At 43.4% G+C, this 18,503-nt stretch overlaps 1 long non-coding RNA gene across 1 annotated transcript; it reads right to left on the minus strand.

Annotated features, from left to right (window-relative positions):
• Positions 1-8,078: 8,078 nt before the first annotated feature.
• Positions 8,079-17,450, minus strand: LOC130597370 (uncharacterized). Its single transcript, XR_008971753.1, has 2 exons — positions 17,382-17,450; positions 8,079-8,310 (listed from the first exon to the last, which is right to left on the minus strand). It is a non-coding gene; the product is annotated as an uncharacterized LOC130597370 (long non-coding RNA).
• Positions 17,451-18,503: the final 1,053 nt, after the last annotated feature.

Consider the following 18,503-nt stretch of genomic DNA (forward strand, 5'->3'; position numbering starts at 1 on the left):
TTAACCCATTCTGCTTTCACACATCGTCCTGCCAAGCACCTCTCTCGCTATCTGTTTGCAATATTCATGTCTATATAAGACCACTTACAGCCCAAAACAGCCAAATCAGAGCTTTTGTCACACAGCTCAGGAGCACAGATCCAGCCACTTGCCACTATGGTGCTGTGGGTTGGTAGAGACCTAAAGGCAGTTGCTGGGTGTGGGCACCACTCTCTGCACATGCCTTTAAATCATGGTGCTCTTATGGAAGCGGGGAGCTGAAATAACAGCAGCCCCTCCAAAGCAAAACACAAGCAGGCAAGCAGAGCAAGCCAGGCACTGCAGCACAAGTTGGAAGGGGGTGCCTGGTATTGTTTTGGATAGGGGTGCGGTACATGATCCAGTAAGAGTGTCCAAGAGAATCCTATAATAGCAATGAGAAGATGGTTCAGAGCCCAAACAAGGAGCTTTTGTACATCACACCCTGCCAGAAAACCTGCATGTTGTTCGGAGGAAAACCCACAGGTTCATCCCATTCTCCAGGAAAGCAGGACTTGATGTTCCTTGCAAAGGATATTGAGCTGCAGCAAACATGCAACAAGAGTTTGAATAGCTCCTTGGGTTAAAAGGGACACTGCAACACCAAGAAATCATATGAGAGCAAAGTGTTTCACTGTATCCTACTGGCATGACCATCATCGATAAGACACTCCAGGAAAGATTCCCATATAAATCTCTGTCACTGCTGGAGCAGAATCTAAACTAGGCTCACATGCAAAGTTTAGTATCTTCTGAGAAATAAAAAACAGGGAGAAAAAAAAAAAAAGAAGTAAAAATAAAAATAGGACTTTGAGTAAACAGAACTTAAGGAAATAGAAATGCACTTCCCCGAGACCACCTGAACAGAGTGCAGTGGGATTATTTTGTTTGGAAGGCTCACAAATGCAAGTTTATTGTTGAATCCCGTTTCCATGGCTGCAAAGAGTTGCTTGTGTTTTGAACGATCATCCGTGTTTCTAACTTTATAACTCTCCTATTAAAATATAGAACAGCTGCTGCCCCACTCAGCTGTTCAGCACATGGAGCCCACCAGGGACAAAGCCCACTGTTAACAGGGAGAATGATTCTTAACGCCCTCACATTTCTAAACCTCACCATCATCCCAGAGAAATGGCACATTTCCACACTTCCCAGCTGGGGGAACACCTGCGTAATGCACAACTGAACTGTGCTGCATCTGGTACCAAACCCAGTTTGATTTCATCTGGCCAGCAGAAAAAGTTATCAGCCCCAGCAAACAGAAACAGGGCAGAGGGAGCTGTGTTTCATATCTAGGGAAAAGCAGATGTGTAGTTAAGATGTTTATACTGCAAACATTTCTGTATATATTAGGAGGAAAGAGAGCTGTTTAATAAAACAGAGTTGGTTTACAGTTGCCAAAGCAAATTTGAAGGACAGTACAACAGCTTTTGTCATTTCTGCATGGGAAAAAAATACAGCCTGCCTTTACACTGACATAGAGCATGTACATTGGACAAGTAATTCTATTTTTTCTCAAGTAAAAGGTTTTCTTAACTCTTTTTAAAGCCTCCCATTTACTGTGTGTACTTGCTCAGCAGAAAATGCTGCAAACATTGTGTCACAACAACATGACAAAGTATTATTAAAGGCTTCCCCCCATTTATTCTCTGGTATCTCAGCAAACACCTTGCTACTGAATAAAGGGCTGTGTGGCCAAGGCCCAGCAATGCTTCCTGGAGATCACAATACTGGACTTAGGTGAGCTCCAGGTTTCTAAGAATCATGGAATGGTTTAGGTTGGAAGGGACCTTAAAGCTCATCCAGCCCCAACCCCTGCCATGGGCAGGGACCCCTTCCACTAGAGCAGCTTGCTCCAAGACCCTGTGTCCAACCTGGCCTTGAACACTGCCAGGGATGGGGCAGCCACAGCTTCTCTGGGTACCCTGTGCCAGCGCCTCAGCACCCTCACAGGGAAGAGCTTCTGCCTAAGAGCTCATCTCAGTCTCCCCTCGGGCAGGTTCAAGCCATTCCCCTTGGCCTGTCCCTACATCCCTTGTCCCAAGCCCCTCTCCAGGTTTCCTGCAGCCCCTTCAGGCACTGGAGCTGCTCTCAGGTCTCCCCTTCAGGAGCCTTCTCTTCTCCAGGCTGCCCCAGCCCAGCTCTCTCAGCCTGGCTCCAGAGCAGAGCTGCTCCAGCCCTCGCAGCATCTCCATGGCCTCCTCTAGACTCACTCAAGCAGGTCCAGGTTTGGTTTGTAACCAGTCACACAGTCCCAGTTTGTGCTGTTTCTGCTCTTGCTTGAGAGAGACTATTTCACTTCTGATCCAGAATCCCAGCAGCCCCAGAAGCTACGTCTGTGCTCTGCATCCCTGCTCCCTCCCAGAAACACATCTGGATAATTAATATTTTTAATTTTCATATTTCTAACATTTCTCAGTCACCACACGCTATGTATATACCCAAACAGGGGAAACATTGCTCCTAACATGCTTCAGATCAGATCTTTGACAGAAAAAGGTGCAGCCCTCCAAGACTTCAGCAGCTCCTGCCCTGCAAACACACACTCGGGCTCACTCATTGCACAGCTTTAATGAAATACCTATTTGTTTTCTCCCCACCCCACCCCAGAAGATACCCCCTAAAGCCTCTGCAGTTCTGGTCTATAAGCTCACTATGCAAAGGCATGTTCCATTCCCATACACTCAACACAAGCATACAGAGAGGCTCTCACATTAAGCAGCCTGCCAGCTGGGGTGACAAAAGTAACATATTTATACTGTTCAACTCTCAAACCACAACTACGAAAAGCCACAGAGGCACCTCAAGGTCCAAACCCTGCCGATGCCACTCCAGAGACATCTGAACCTGCGACTGCCTCCTCTTGAGGGTCACGTTTTCTTCTTGCACTTGGAGTGTTTCTGGAGTATCTATGTGCAATATATAGGAATGTTTCCTATACAGAATATATACAACAAACACCCAAGTGGGAAGTCAAAAGAGCGGAATTCTTTCAGGCGGCATGGAAACTAGGAAAACAAACAGATTTGGGAAGCTTGGAGCACGGGCTGCAGAGGGGGAAGCCAACATACCAAAACAGCAGGGTAAAAGGCATTATTAAAATCAATAAGTCATCCTCGGAGAAGCCGAGGTTGTATACGAATGAGGAAAATAGAAATGTTCTTGAGATCTGGAAGGTCACACGTAAAAGCAAACAAGGGAGGCCAAAAGGAGCGACTTGCAAATGCCTGGACCAGCAAATCAAACCTCCTCCAACCACAGCAGAAGCAACCTCCCTGGAGGCTGGTGAGGCCAAGGAGTGAGCCACACATCACAGGAACGGGCAAAAAGGTTAATGCCATGGCAGGAAAACGAAATGAAGCTTTCTATCATGTTCCTGGAGGAGGAATTTGGCAATACCACTATGCCAGAGCAACATACCAAAGGACCTGCCTCCAAGTAAGAAGTGGATAGAAGAGGGGGAACAGCAGATTTTACTAATGATATCCAGTTATTCAGGTAAAGATGAGCATCCTCTGCCTTTATATGCTCTGAATATTGAGCAAAAAGTGCCAAATAAAACCAAAGCGGATAAATGCAAAGTAATGAACATAGGGGGGAAGTTATCCCAGCTTTATTTGAACAGCAAAAGCCTCTGGATTGACCAGCACCTCTTGGAATAGTATCAAAGTCATGACAGACCATTCAAAGGAAACCACAGCTCCAGAAAGCTATTTCAGCATCAGGAATAACTGGGATGTAGCAGGGAATGAAGTTGAACATTTACAGAGTCATACAAATCCACAACATCTTAAGCACAGCAGTTTGGGTCCCATTTCCTCAGCCCCTTCTTAGGGCAGGATGTTGGGGATGACAAATCTCAGATCAGCCTGAAAAAGAACTGAACGAATTTAGATCCATTAAATGTGTGGCTGTCCTGAGCAGCAGCTCTTCCTCTGGCACCTGCAGGCACAGGGGAAGCATTTTGATGCTACATCCATCATTTGCATTAGTAATGTTCTTGTGTGGTTGGTGTATTCAGCCCATGGTGACCAACCATCGCACCCAGCACAGAGGTGGCCATAAAGCCACTAAAGCAAACTGAGCAGCAAATGTTTACAGCAGAAATCAACTTCAAGGGAAGAAAACTTAATTTCTGCCCAGTTTAAAGGCACTGCCTGGGGGAAGGAACCAGATCATTGCTAACAGTGGTGTTTCCAGGAAAGCCATTTCTGGACACACCTATTAGACATCAATTGACCCTTGAAGTGATTTGAAGTCTGAGGCTGAAGTTGTGTTTGCTGCTTTCTCCTCCCCAGTGAACCAGTTTCCAGTCAATTCTGCAATGCACGGGCAGCCTAAAGACTACTCCCAATACTGAGTAGGGCTGTTTTGCTTCACGAGAGCTTTGAACACAGGCAGAGATGGGAAGGCAGTGGAAAACATGAAGCAACATGCTGCAAGGCCAGTGATTTTGTACTAGAAACCAAATCACAAGAATCAAAACAGCAACATGAAACTTCAATGGGGTCAGAAGATTTCTGCCTTTGCCGAAGAGGGAAAACACAAATTATGCAGTGAATATCTCCAATAAAGTGCTAAAATTTCATGGACAATCAACCAGTAATTTCTTCTAATGTATCACAAAAGGCCACAGCTTCTTCTGTTCTCTGCAAACATGGAGCAGATCAAGCTGACATATGCTCATGTCCTATGAGCCAGGCCTGTGCATCACTGTCCCCACTAGTGCTGGGAAATAGACAGAAACCACACTGAAACCTTTGCAAAAGCATCACATTTTGAGAGCTCACTCTGTCTCTAGGCAAACTGGCTCCGGTTCAGCTTCCCACTTCCATCTGGAAGCTTCCCCCCTCTCCCACAACCCTTTTTCCCCTTGATATAGATAGAGGCATCACTGGTGTTAAAATTCCCACCATACAGGTTTGAAGCTGCTCAGTTCCATCACAAGTAGATGTTTTCAGGAATACGTTTCCTTGCTCAGTTTAAGAATCTCTTCCCTCCCCCCCCCCACCATTTGTGGAGTGGGCAGAAATTAAGAGGCCACAGTAACATTTGTGAAGCTTCAACACATGCTTTGCATAAAAGGCTGCTTGCATACAAGCGTAAAGAAAAGCTTCATTCACATCATGGCCATCAAGGTTGAAATTAAAGCTCCCCTAAAAGATCATGCACACATACACATTACAGATGTATGATACATACATGCAGTGCTGATACGTAAAGAAACAAGGATCCAGCCAGTACCAACATCCTGCTTAAATCCACCTGCCTGTGAGGTACCAACATAACCACATCTATAAGCTGGCAGCTTGTTGGCACAGCCTTCTCCTATCCGATTCAGCAGCTAAGTCACTATTCACCTTGACATCATTTGATGCTTGTACCTAGGCCAAAATCCCTAAACCAGGTTATTGTCAATGTTAAGTCCAGTAGCTTGGTGTGTATTTCTCTTCCTCTGCTGTGGGAGATGGCATCAGTTCTAATCAGCTTAGGGAAATCACACCATACACATGTATCATTTCCAGATTCTGGTTTTAAGTTCTATGTAACTCTTTTATTGAGTTCCCAAGATATTCAGCCTGAGCACCAAGTGCTCAAGGCACATTTTGGAGGGGCTGGGACACCCTGGACCCACTCTCGCCCATCTTTACCTTGCCTCTTCCATAGGCTTTGAGCACCATCCCGACACATTTGCCTGCAGCCTTTTCTACCTGAATCCAACCCTTCCACTGCTGTGACAGTGCTGCAGGGATATTTTCCTTCTCTGGATGGTCACATATTTCTCCACCTTTGGGCTTACCCAAATTTGCACACACTCAGGCACTTGAGGTCAAGGCTTTTGCTCGGATTGCTCTTGACCACCACCGTCCGAGCTGAAACCACTGTGCTGGGTGGAAATACTACCTAGATGTTTAGAAAGATTAGCCTGACTCTGAAAATGAGACAGTGCTTTCAAGCAGTGTAGGATATGTGGTGACAGGGGGGTGCTTTCTCACACCGCAGGCCCCCATATCCCCCTGCTCAGCTATGCAACCTGGGCTATTTCAACAGCTGTCCTCAGCAGATGCTTCCTGAGGTTGCCTGGAGTCTCAAAAAGGATGTAAAATATTTGTAGTAATTCCCTGAACAAACCCAAGAGGCTTCCTCGAAGCAGAGTCCTCAGTTCTGTTGACTTGTGTTTTTAAAAGGTAATATAAATTCCACTTACGCTGGTTTGTTTTGATGTTGAAAATTGGTCTCCATAGACATGGTTGAAATCATGCCCTGAAGCGCTGAGGCCGAAGCCAACAACCACACAGGCCTTCGCCAGGACAGAGCTGAGGAGGCTTTAAAGGTGCAAATGCCATCCTTGCCTGTCACAGCAGGACTGGGAGGGTGCAGGGGAGACCAGGCAGGGACAGGGTGCCCCACCACAGGGGGAAAAGCCACAGTGGTGGCCAGGCAGACACTGGGAGAAGTCTATAAGGATCCCCTCTATGTTATCCCCCAACCCAAAGCCTCATCTCACTACTCGCATATTTCCTTCAGAAGGGGGCAAAAAGCCCTAGAGAGCCCATAGAAAGACTAAAAACTATATTTGTATTTATGTCACATATATATGTATATATGTGCCATATCCCTGCAGAAGCTCCCTCTTCTAGGGACCATGGTGGTGCTTGCCAAGCAGAAACAGCAATAAAAAGAAATAAGGGTGAGACAAGCAGGGGGAATATATGGAGAAAGGACAAGTCGAGGGTTTTATATGGAAACTTATATCAAGGGTAACATTCCTGTCTAACACAAGCATTTTAATACTTCCGAATGCAAGCCTCAAGCCAAAATCCAGTGAGGTCTGATGTTACGATAGTGTTTAAGTTCAGGGATGCTGAACGTTTTGCAAGAGCTACAGGTTTTCTCAGTGCCAAAACCCATCCAGAAGAACAACAAAAAAGCTTTTAATTCTCCCCCAAATAACCCCACTGCAATGTCCCAGCATGAAGCAGTCACAAAGCAGAAATGAGTCCTGAGGCACCAAACCGCCCAAGTTGATGTGAATATTGGGATGCGCAGACCACTGCAAAACCTGCCTGCCCCATCCTGATCCCAGGGGAGTGAAAATAGAGACAAAAAGCAATAACCTATATTTGAGACAAAAAGCAAGGAATAACTTGTATTTGAGAAAAAGTATTACTTTTATTAGACTCTTTTCTTCCCTCTTCTAGCTCTAAGGCTGCTGCTGCCTGCTTCCACCACCCCAGGGGCACTGCTACAGCCTCCCTGGCACCTCAAAGCGCAGGGAGGAAGCAGCCATCGAGGATTTTCTCTGAAAGCCCAGTTCAGTGGTGAACAAAGCTCAGGATTACCCTGCTGAGGGCAATATCAGGCTGAGCTCAAACCAGAAGCCACATTCCCCAGGTCAGCAACGCAGCGAGCGTGAGCTCACGCGAGCGATAAACTGTTGGGAACAGCTTGTCCCAGAGACGCTGCTGCTCCTTGCTGCTGCCAAGGCCCATTTCTGCTTGGTTTACGTACCATGCCAATTCCTCCCAAATAAGATTAAGCTGCCTTGAGGCAATTTCAACTTACACAGCTGATATTTGGAGCATTTTCTCTGTTCTGCAGCTCTGGCGGCACAGTCCGTGTGCTGCCGCTTCCCCTCTTCACCTCGTGTCACCCTTGCAAAGGCATTAGGTCCCATTTAAGAGCTCACACACCTTTTGATTAGTCCCTTTTGGGGCTTTGAAACATCAAAAGTAATTCAAGGGATTCAAGAAAATAATATTTCACTGAAGAGCAGAACTGAGCCATCAGTACCATACAACTCTGCAGGGGCATCAAAGGGATAGCAAAGTAGAGGACCTCTTCGCTTAGATATGGCCAAACTAATGAACAGCTCCCCTTTACGAGACTGTTCTGGGTTCATTAAATCCCATTAGGTTATTACAAGGTTATAATACATCTTAGAAACAAACAAATGAGCTTCTAAGCGTAAAAAGCCTCATTTCAAGACCATCCTGGGTGGCTTCAAGTTAAAAAGGCAGATACCAAATGAAAAGAAAAACTCAATAATCCAGAAAGTCTCCAGATTCCTTATTTGTTTACTTATGTGACTGCACATGAATAATTCCAGCCTAGCACAGGCCTGTTTGGGTGCCAGATCTTGTTTGTAAGTCTGCTCAGTGAAAGGCAAAGGTACAGTTGAACTTGGACTCTATGCAAGTACCAGCCAGCCATTCGCTTCCATTGCTAACCAATTCTTCTGAAATTGGATTAGATGTAAAGCTCGATCCCTGTAGTTGTTGCTGGTTATTGCTGTGAGGAAGAGAGTTATTTATACACAACTGCTTGGGCTCAAATCACAAATACAACTGCATTTTCTGGCCAGAACAGTAACTCTATTTGATGGAGATGTGTTTTTCTGCATTAAATCCAGGTTCTATACTCACCAAGAAGATAGAAGATCTAAAGGGACATTTGTGTGCACAGTGACCACGAGCATCGTGATTCAACTCAACAAAACACCAAGAAACTGGGCAGGTGCATCTCCAAAGCCAATGGTTAAGCCATTCAGATGAAGCATAGTTGTATAACAAAGTAAGTTACAAACAAGACTATGGAAAAACTGAGGAAAGAAACTTCCAAAGGGTTTGGCATCATTATTCTTAGTATTCTTAGCTGAATGCATTTTGCTTCAGTTCCAGTGTAGTCAGATATTCAAATACAACTTGAACACCATCTGTTTGCCATGATCCAGAGACAACAAAGGTTGGAGAGCACAAATCACGAAGATGGCAACAGCTACACACAGTTTTTGCCTATACAATCAGTTTGTACCAGACCAGGTCCAGGATCCACAAGAAAGGCTGTTGTCTACCTGTAACACTGGAAGAGTTTCCTCTAAAAGCAGACACATTTATAACAGAATCAGCACTAGGTTGGTGCAAAGAATAGATTCACAAGGAAAAACATTTACAAGAATATCAACGTTATCAATTCCTCCATGTGAAGAGTCCATGCTCAGGTCTCTGGACCAGCACAGCAGAAAGCACTGGATTTACAGCAACTGGTGAGGAATAGCTTGCAAGACATCTGCATGTGAACCTGTGCTACAGAGATCATTAGTTTACTCAATAACATCTCCAGTGTCTTCACTACAAAGTAAGAGTGCTGTTTCCTGCATTTGTGAAGCTCTCAGGCCTCAAGATACCTGCTGAAGTTCTTTTGGAAGGTTGGCAAACCAAGAACATTAAAACTCTGTATTCAGGAACTAAACTTCAGTAAATCAACTGAATACAACAGCCAATAAAAGCAAGAAAATCTAAAGCAAACTCTATTGCAATAACCAATTTTAATGTTGTTAATATGGCAAAGCTCATCGCAACAAATCACAACTGAAACTTTCCTCCACAGTATTATTTAGGGCAGGTTTTGCTCCACCTAACTCGGACAATGGGAACAAGGTGCATGTTTTCATGGAGTATAGGCAAATTTGCAGGGAACAGGAGGCTGAGGCAGTGTATCCATAAATCAGCTCAATCTGGAGGCACAGTTGTGGTCTCACAAGCATTTGTGCTCCTAATTTTGTAGCCAAGACTTGCACATTTCCCTGAATGAGAATAATTCTACACAAGGCTTTGCTCAGCATTGAGACCAAAGCCTACGCCAGCCCAAACCAGCACAACCAGGCACATAGGGTGCCCCATCCCATCCTTCTGCCATCAGCAACATAGTCAGGGAACACAGAGATGGACACCCAACAGCCTCCTCAGGCATTTTGGGATTGCAGTATGTGTCCTGCTGACCTGATTGCAGTATGTGTCCTGCAGGCTAGGAGGTGCTATCACCAGCTGCCTGGTCACGGAAGAGAAATTCCCTCCAGGAAGCATTAACTAGCACCCAGGAAGAGGCAGGTACTGAACACAGACCCCAAAATGTACCTTTAACAGTATTTTACTGCAGTCCTCAAAAGCATAATCCCTCCTGCATGTAAGCAAGGCACAGGAGCCACTGGTGATCCGGGCCAGCCCTGGCCAGGGATCCCATTGCAGAGGCCAACAATCCCCAAACCTTGCAGACTCAGCCAAGAAATTCAGTTTTGTTCCAGCTCAGCCACTCAGGGTGAGATGCTCACAACCTCATGGAGGCTTTAAACCCTTCCCCAGGGGTGAGAACTCAGCCCTAGCCCCAAAACTGTGTGGCATGGCAAGCCAAACTCCTTCACAGAGCGCAAAGCAGAGGCAAGAGAGGATTCTTTTCACCCTTAGGGGCTGCAAGTTCACTGGTGCCCATCAGCATCTTACACTGTACCACTGTTCTATGTAGAAACTGCCGTGCAAGTACAACTGGCCACATGCTACTGCCAGGCAGGCATCAGCTTCAGTATGGTATGCAGAAAGTGAAATAGCTCAAAAGAAGAGATTAAACTCAAGCACTAAAATGCTGATTCTGGTGCATTTGAGAAACATTTTGCAGCCGTGCAGTTAAAGCCTCTAACACAACACACACCCACAAAGGCAACATCAGAGATACCCTGGTGGGGTTTTTAACATCTCCTTCTGCACACTTGGCCACAAAACCCAAAGCTTCAGGGTCACTGCCACAGGGAAGCTAACATGCGCGTGAGTGATGGGAGTGGGTTACAGCAACAGCCAGGAGATAGGTCTACATGGCATGAGCTTTTGATACAGCAGACTAGAGGTTTTATTAGCAGACTTGTACAGCTAGTCCTGTCAAAAATACAAGTATCAGCCCAAAGCAGGTTCAGAAAGAAAATACAAGAGATTTCCAGATGACAGCTTGTTTGTCGATCACGGCAGGGGCAGAATTACATCTGTGTGAGGATTTGGCAAGTAGAAACTACCCAACAACTGCTTGGAATTGGAAAAAAATATATCATTGAGAAGATTAAGTAAACAAGAGTACATAGCTAACATGATACACCAGGTATTGCTGCCCTGAGTTTGTGTGTTTATACTTGCCTGGACGCCCACAATCATTTTAATATCTTGAAAACAGCAGTAACAATTAAAAAGCATTTAATAATAGGTGTGTTTTTCAGAAGTGGAGTGTAATCTCGCAAGCCAAAGACAGTGATATAGATCACCTGCCCTAGGAATAATATGTTGAGAGTTGTTAATAAAGAGCAGTCCAGTGACACAGAGTTAAAAATCAGAGCGTAGCACTGAGAAGCTCCGGCCTTTCCTTTAGATGCTCTTTACACCCACTACACAAAGACTTACAAACAACTTACAAAGGTTAAATTGGGAGTTTAGGATGCTTTTAGGACAAGGCAACACCTAAAATAAAGCTCACAGCCAAACACACAGTATGAAGTTAAAGGAGATAAACCAAAGGCTGAAGTGGAATCACTGGAGTGTTATCAGCTGTGGAGCAGATGCCACCACGAGCTGAAGTATTCCCTCTGCCTCTACTGCTTTGACTTCTACAGCTGCTACTACCCTATCAAAATGTTATATGCTGTTCTACACATTTCAGGTCCTAAAACACGTTAACTATACTTAGTTTTAAATGGCAGATATCCTTATAACTATTAACATCATCACTATTCTACTACTAACAACACTGGTATTTTTCAAGCTAGTTGCAACTTGTGTTAGTAACCATATTAATTCCTTTACCAACCTTGCTTTCAACAGCACAGAAACGTGCAAGTATAACTACAGTAAGTGTTGATGGGATTTATAACTGGGTCCTGACTATAAATCATGCTTTTTATCAGCCTTAGAAACTTTTTATTGCTTTTTTCATCCTTCATTTTAAAGCAGGGCCTATACCAAGGTGTAGCTCTTACTATGTGCCCCGAAAGATAAAAGATATTATGTCTCCTAAGCAAAAGTAAAAATGAAAGTAAGTATTTAGGGATTCCAAGGAGTCATTTTGAAAAAATAAGTGTATTTTGAGGCTATATTTGTGTTCATGGTAGAATTGGAAAGCTCAGTACAAAAGGCTTGACCGGCCCCACTGAAATCAATGACATTTGTCACAGCAGAGGATGGAGCCAATGCACTGGAAACAGATCAAGGGCATGGCACGGGCTGACAAAGTGCTCCATCATTAGCTCTTAATTTAAGCTTAAACCTCCTTTATAAGGTGAGTGGGTGAGAACAGCAAACAAACCCCATATCAATCACTACATCCCCACAGTTCTCAACTCCTATTTATAGTTTGACTTTGAAATTATAGGGGAAAAATGCAAACCAGCATGCCAACAGGGAACGAGAGGGAACAGATACAGCCCATAGGACTCCAAGCTGTAAGGCTGCTGCTTTATCTCAAGTGTGCTGTCCACCGCACACAGCACTGCTGCAAGTTCAGACTTTGTCAATGGCCAGCTTTTGACGAAGCTGCAAAGACTCTTTCCTTGAGTTCCACAGAAAGCAAAAATAAAAAGGATTCAAAGGATTTCATGCCTATTTTAATCATTGACAAACTGTAGGCAAGCCATCATTTCTTGCCTTCTTTCTGATTTTCACATTACATCTTCCTTCTCTGACACTACCAAAGCCTTTCCACATGGCACCACCAGCACCTTTGAGGCTCCTGAGCTTTGCTCTGTTAGAGATGCCCTATTAATCACTGTCTTTTTTATTTTCTTACTTGAAACTGCTTTTTAAAGTGAAATCACTAAGCTAAAAGAAAGTATGTCCAATGTGAAAGTCTAAATAATCATTAAATAGCTAATTCATATGTCACATCCACAGCTAAATCATCACAACCAGCTTTTCAACAAAGGATTCTAAGAGTTCCAAATGTACCTTTTTGATTGTGCCATCACCTGACAACACAGATCAATCATTTGGCCTTTCAATCACCCGTCTTCACTCCATGCTCCATTGCCAGCTTGAGCCATGCCATCAGTCCTCATTGCTGCCTTCCTCCATCCCATCATCTTACTTACCTTTTACTCATCCGTTTGGTTCACTAACCCTCAGCCTTTCCGCATTGTCTTGCCCCAAAACAGGCAACATCCTCACAAAGTGCTGCAGGACAGGCGCAGACCCCAAATTCACATCCACACTCCCAAGTGAGCAGTGTCCAAAAGGATGTCAATCAGGCAAATGCCTCCTCACATGATAGCAAGGGACAGCTCATGTTTCTCCCTAACAGAAAGAGGAAAGCAGTAACGGAAAGACATCAAGCCTTAAGGTGTAATTCCTTTAAAATTTGTGAAGGATTTAAGGCAATAGTGAGTGTAGCCCCACTGGTTTGTGGGTTACCACACAGGAAAATCCCAGACTATGACAGGTTTTTACTTTTTCAATGCATAAAATAATATTTATTTCATTTTACATGCATTTTCTTTGCACTGCATGCTGGACCAGACAGCTATTTGCCCATCAAACAGGGATCTCTGTTTCAGAAACCACCTTCCCAAAAGGATGCCCACCCTCAGTCTGCCACTGCCATTTGCTCAGTTTTCAGCCCATGGCAAATAATTCAGGGCCTCAGGTTGTTTCAGAGCTATTTGTATCCTTGATATTTATCATCATTCCTATCATAATCAGTTAAAATCATACCTTTGGCTCTTCACAGCCAACAAAGGTCTGCATGGCTTCACAGGTTTGTACAGAGAGGAGCCCTGAGCCGTGCTCAGCCCTTGGTTGGAACACTGGGGGAGAAGTTGCCAGAGTTCAAATCATTTTAACTTGGGCACACAAGAACTAAATCAAAAGCAAACCAGCACACACATCTGGAAGCTCTGTGCATTGCACATGGCGTTCACTTGCATTTCTTTCTAAATCAACTGAAGATACAGGTCACAAAAGTCATTTGTCATGTTAGAAGTGGTGCTAATTCAGTTTTGAGAACAGGTATCTAAAAATCATCCCTATCAGGCAGTGCTTTTGCATTTATGTTAAACTCTGGCTGTTTTGTTAAGAATACAGCGCTGAATGCTTAGAGGTCATGTAAATGCCTGAAAAAAAGCTTAAAATCACACCTCTAGGTCCTCCTTTTTAAACCAGTGGCTCTTCATCCGCTCTTCACTCTGACTGCCCAAAGGGGACACCACTGTCCCTTGTAAATGTTGTAGAATTCACCATTTGTGCAGATTTCCCCCTTCATTTCAAATAAAAGAATTGTTTTCTGTGCCACTCATTCATCCCTGCAAGTGAAAAAACTATCCATGTTTCATTTGATCTCACTGAAGAGCCAAGCTGGGGGGTTGTGTAAAGGATTAGAGAGCGGTGTGATAATATGCAATGAAAAAACAAACTTATTTTCTAGGGTTCCACAAATATTCAGTCTATTTTCTGAAGTTTCCAAGCAAGCTGTGGAGGGGTTGTGTGGGCAGAAGCTGCACTCTGCAGGAATCACCACAAAACAGCCCTAGCACCGCTTGGACTGCACCAGAAGCGAATCCCTTGGTCAGCTCACCAGTGCCACCCTACGGCAGAAGATTAAATAGAAAGAGATACACGAAATAACCAATTTTAGGGTCTTTTTCTGGGCAGGGAGCTCGCTGCAGATGTGCCCAGGGTAGTATCAATTTCTTCACCATGGAAAGCAACGATGAGACCCCTCCAAGGGTCTTCCAAAAAGACTCCAGCAAAGACACGTAGCACAAGGGACAGTCTCTGGGATGAAAATGGGAATCTTCACAGGCTCTGGAGGAAACATATTGTAACCCAGAGAACTGTTTAAAACCAGTAACTCTCACTGGAGATGCTCATCCCTCTGATTTTCTCCCGAAGCCAAAGATGAGTAAGCAACACATCCAAAGATAAGAGAAACTTTGTTGTCAGATGAGGTAACTTCTAAAGCCTTTTACTGAGCTTTGCAGGGCACTTCTCAGCCAGGAGTTGAGAAAACAAGAGAAAGGGACTTCTAAACATGAACAATAGTGCTGCCTGAGACCTCCAGGACCATCACTGCACTGCTTTGAGAGATGCTCTTCCTGCTTGCAGGCTTTTCTTTATTAAAAGACTCTTTCCCTCTATATTGTTCCTCCACCCTCACCAGCTGCTGCCTCAGCTAAAGGCACTCTCCCACACTCATTTACACCTGGTAGTACTCACCCAGCTTTCAAAAGTTACTCCAGTTATACCTCTCCCCCCACTTTATGACATTCCTCCTATTTCCAACCCAAATGCCCTCGTTTATGACAACATAACAAATTAAAAGTGTTTCAGGTCCATCTACTCATGCCTTTCCTCTGTCCATGAGCATCTCTCAGCACAAGCCTTAGCCCCAGCTCAATACCTACCCCCAAAGCATATTTACCACTTCAAAAGAGGTATTTACTTCAAAGATACTATATAAATACTTAAAAGAAATATTAGCAGATTCTCATAATGCTACACCAAATAGGCCTACACATTTAGTAAGTAAACACACATGTATACAAATACACAAGTAGTAAGTAAATACACACATACTTACAAACAGGGCACCCATACGGTACCACTGCCTGTCCCAAACACTGACCTCAAATATTCTTGTTTCCAGGGAGCTGGGCAAAGAGAAAGCAGTTCAACAAAAAAGTAGCATGAAATATGAGGGTAACTTCTTGGAGAGACTTTGTTACAGAGAATAGTTTTCCTTTAAGCAGGGGATGGAAATACTCATTAATACAATCTCACAGCATGTGTGGATAATGATTTCAGAGGAACATGGACTTAAGGCATCAGATCAATGAACAGGGGTGGTTTACCAAACCAAAAAAAGACCCAAATCCAGGGCTTCCAGAAGCTGCTACAGCTCCACTTCAATACCTGGCCAAGGACATTAATGTTCCTGGAAAGAAGAACTACAAACCATATCCTTCCTTCCAAGTAGTATAGAGGGGTTTCCATCAGCATATATAACAACTGCTATTAGAAACAGACACCCCCCATCATCCCACAGAACTGCTCCTGCCAGCTCACATTAACACATTTTAGTCAAAGCCTGTGCACAGTAAAGCCCCTGCACCTGCATTTACAAGCTTTCACTACAAACCCTCAGTTTTAGGACTGCTCCCACTCAATGCATCTGCTGAGGCTGTTTCTAACCTGCCAGGAGGCTGCAAAAGACCCAACTTCCCAGTTGTTGTCTTTTTCTCCTCACAGAAAGTGTATCTTAAAGCTGACATCCCATACACCAGCAGGACACCTTGGTTTAAAAGTTTGCTAAATATCAAACCAGTTGATCCTCAACTTAATACAAAAGATAAGACGAAGATAGCCCAGACAGACATGAAGAAGTCTCTCTTGTCTGTGTCGCTTTCTACCACAACTAGGGGGGAAGCAAGTGCTTTCCTCAACTCTTCCACTAGTTTCAGATTTCTCAGTAGTAACAGTCATGACTCAAATGTCTTGAAAGCTTCTTACTCAACAGAAACATTATAGAGTGTGTCTATTGCAAGTGTGTATATTGGGTATAGTAGATAGGATGTAAACACATAAGCTGTTTATATGCACACTCCTAACTACTTTTCTTAAAGAAAAAAAGAATTTCCTCTGACAATTGTTCAATCCTCTACCTTAGCTGCACTTTATACAGTGCAAAAAATATAACTTACTTCAGAAATCACAGCACTGGTCTAGGAAAAAGGGATTTTCATCTGTAACTGGTTTTCACAGATTCAAGCACCCACTTTAGAAAATCCTTGGTTGTAGACATCTACAACTTAGTCAAAAGACCAGCAATGCTTAGGATGATTACAGGTTCAAATTTACCTACATCCTCTGCTTGAATTGATGCTCCATTCCCATAAGTAAAGCACACACTGAGCTGCTACATCACACCTCCTTCCTGCTCAGGAACACAGCAGTATGGAACTCCCAACTACCAAAAGAAGAAAGCACCTTCGGTGCTGTCCTAAAATAAGATGAGACACAGGTGCCCCACAAAGATAACGCAAGCCAAGAGTCAGACGACTGTGGCTGGGTAGTTTACTTGATGCAATCAACCTACCTTCTTAATTTTACTCTGAAACCATTTAAATCAAAGATTTCACCTGCCACAGAAGCTTTGATTACTCCTCAAATTAGTTTTCTGAAGAAAACAGTAAGATTTAATCAAGTAATCACTGCAGCTAATGCAAGTTTAATGAAATTCTAGCAGCATCTGAAAGCTATCACAAGAGATACAGCAGGGAATTCAGGTAGAGCTAAACATGACAAGAATAGGGGGAGAAGAACAACTGAAAGAGAAAAGAACTTTCTTTAAAATCATGCTATTCCAATGTATGTTCTTAAGGCTTCTTTACAAAATCAGAATTAGAGAGATATATCCTACTAGAACAAGTTTACTAGTTCAAAATGTTACTGGCTCAGGCATCGCATGTGAACAAGCACCTGGGCTATTTAATGCTGGCCCTTGTCACATCCCTAATTATTCTTCAGAGCTTGTAATGAAATCAGAAGCTTGATATATCCTACCTGTGTGTGGTGCTATGGCTGGGGTACTACTGGAAGCTTTGTTGGAGCAGTAACAGGCACTATTTCTTTCCAGCATTGTCCTTGTCTGCAATAATAACAAAAAGAGGAATATTATTATTAAGAGGGTTTATTTTATTTTAAGGTAAGTGCTATCTTTATCATTCCCTATGAGTTGCTTTCATAGAGCCAGATTTGTGTAATGGGTTCCACTTAAACATTAAATACAACAAATAAAATAGTAAGTGCATGTAATTTCCCATCAAAACCATTTAAGGAGCACAATTTAAGTTTATGTTCTATTTTATACTATAAGATTAAGCCCAGGAGAAATTAGGACAATGAGAAGGCACCCAGTGGAAGAGTGTATGCCAAATGGTAGCTGCTTCTTGCCACAGAATTTGACTAAATGGATCATAACTAACTTCCACACAACTTGGGAAATTTAACATAAGCAAGTTTGCTGCTGCTATCACATAAGTTGCACCAGCATGCTTGGCGAGCTGGAGAGGATGGGGCACAGATGTACAGGCTAAAAGTGAGCTGCTTAAGCCCATGATGGTTACAGAACACGTACACTCCAGGATTCTCATTTTGGTGAGTGTGGAAAAAGCTATCTAATAATTTTGGTTTAAGTCAAGAGCTCTATTTTCAATGCTCATGGCTGTTTGTGAACTGTTTAACTCTTCTCATGCATGTTTGAATGGAAAAAATAACAAGGTTGATCATCATTTTTAAAAGCATCATCTGAAGAACATTTTGTTATGTTTATTCTGGACTTTTTTACAACCATACATAATCTCAGCTATAGAATTCAGTCTTTGGTACGAGTCATGTGGATGAATGGCTTTTTTTTGAAGCTGAAGCATATATTTTGCATGGCTGTTTCTCAAGAGTTTAAAAGTTATGGCATTTCTTTAAGAACTCGGAACAACATCAGAATAGTTATGATTGTGTAGTATCACTGGTGACAGAGCCAGGAGGACAACACGCCTCAGTTTCTTTTACCTGGACAAAGTGTCACATATTTATAGTAATGCAGAAGTGTTGTGTGCTAGTTACTGTTGACAGCAGAAGTGTTCAAGAAAAACACTTTTCATGCTAATTCTGTGTGGCTTTGTCCTT

Source organism: Pezoporus wallicus, unplaced genomic scaffold (genome assembly GCF_028554395.1).
Source record: "Pezoporus wallicus isolate ANWC-B61680 ecotype Strahan unplaced genomic scaffold, APGP_CSIRO_Pwel_v1 contig_6714, whole genome shotgun sequence".
NCBI classification, from domain to species: domain Eukaryota; kingdom Metazoa; phylum Chordata; class Aves; order Psittaciformes; family Psittacidae; genus Pezoporus; species Pezoporus wallicus.